An 898-nucleotide genomic window follows, 5' to 3' on the forward strand; every position below is an offset into this window, starting at 1 on the left:
TTATTGGTTGAAATCAGTTAGTTTATGCTGACGTAAGCACGCGTCACACTTTGTTTTACAGGAAGACACAATGATTGGATTTTATATAAAATTAAGAAAGAAATGTGTGATGAATTGTAAAAAAATATAACTGAGGATCTTAAAGGGTTAAAATTCAGTTTTTTATTTCACCTGAACTTTAATCTAATGTGTGTTTGTTTGTTTCAGGTTCCTGCTGAGCTGATCACACACACTGTCTGCACAAGGTAACACACACACTTACACACACACACACGCAATGTGTCTATTAGTGAAGCCAGAGGTCAAAAGGTCAAGCAGTGCTGCAGCTAACGCGCTAACTGATTAGTTCAGCCTGCTGCTGGCAAACAGTCTGACTGCAGGAGGCACACACACACACACACACACACACTGACACACACACAGAAATGATGCCAGGGGCCCAGTGGGCTGCAGCGTGCCATTACTCTCTCTCTCTCAGTGGATCTTGTTTCTGAGGCGCCTCAGTGGCTCAGTCACTGCACAAGCTGGAAACTCGCCCGTTCTTCCTCCTCCTCCTCCTCCTCCCCCTCCTTCTCTTTCTCCTCCTCCTCCTCTCCTGCTTTAAATGATCAAAAGTTGAAACCTGAAATTGTTTCTGCAGCTTTATCTCAGCAGATATTAATATCTTCACTTATAGCTGATGAAGACTCACCTGTGTGAGATTACATGACTGTAATTCAAATTCAAAGCTTTATCACCACTGGGGTTGGGACGGTCAATGAAAACACGCTCTAAACCTCCCTAGCTGGAGGTTTACTCCAATGACCAAACGGGGGACAAGAAAACACTGAATCTGTCAGAAAAAAGGAATATTAGGTCTGTATGATTGTTAAAGATGATAAAAATACATAATACAGAC

General features: G+C 42.4%; 1 protein-coding gene across 1 annotated transcript in view; it reads left to right on the forward strand.

The window, feature by feature from the left end:
• Positions 1–898, forward strand: part of LOC118324942 (extracellular sulfatase Sulf-2-like) — a gene marked incomplete at its 3' end in the record, with an annotated part of 45,401 nt that overhangs the window by 21,791 nt on the left and 22,712 nt on the right. Inside the window, 1 exon segment of the mRNA XM_035657462.1 lies at positions 208–245.

The sequence above is a fragment of the Morone saxatilis genome, unplaced genomic scaffold (genome assembly GCF_004916995.1).
Source record: "Morone saxatilis isolate NCDOM2014 unplaced genomic scaffold, NCSU_SB_2.0 Contig15, whole genome shotgun sequence".
NCBI classification, from domain to species: Eukaryota; Metazoa; Chordata; class Actinopteri; family Moronidae; genus Morone; species Morone saxatilis.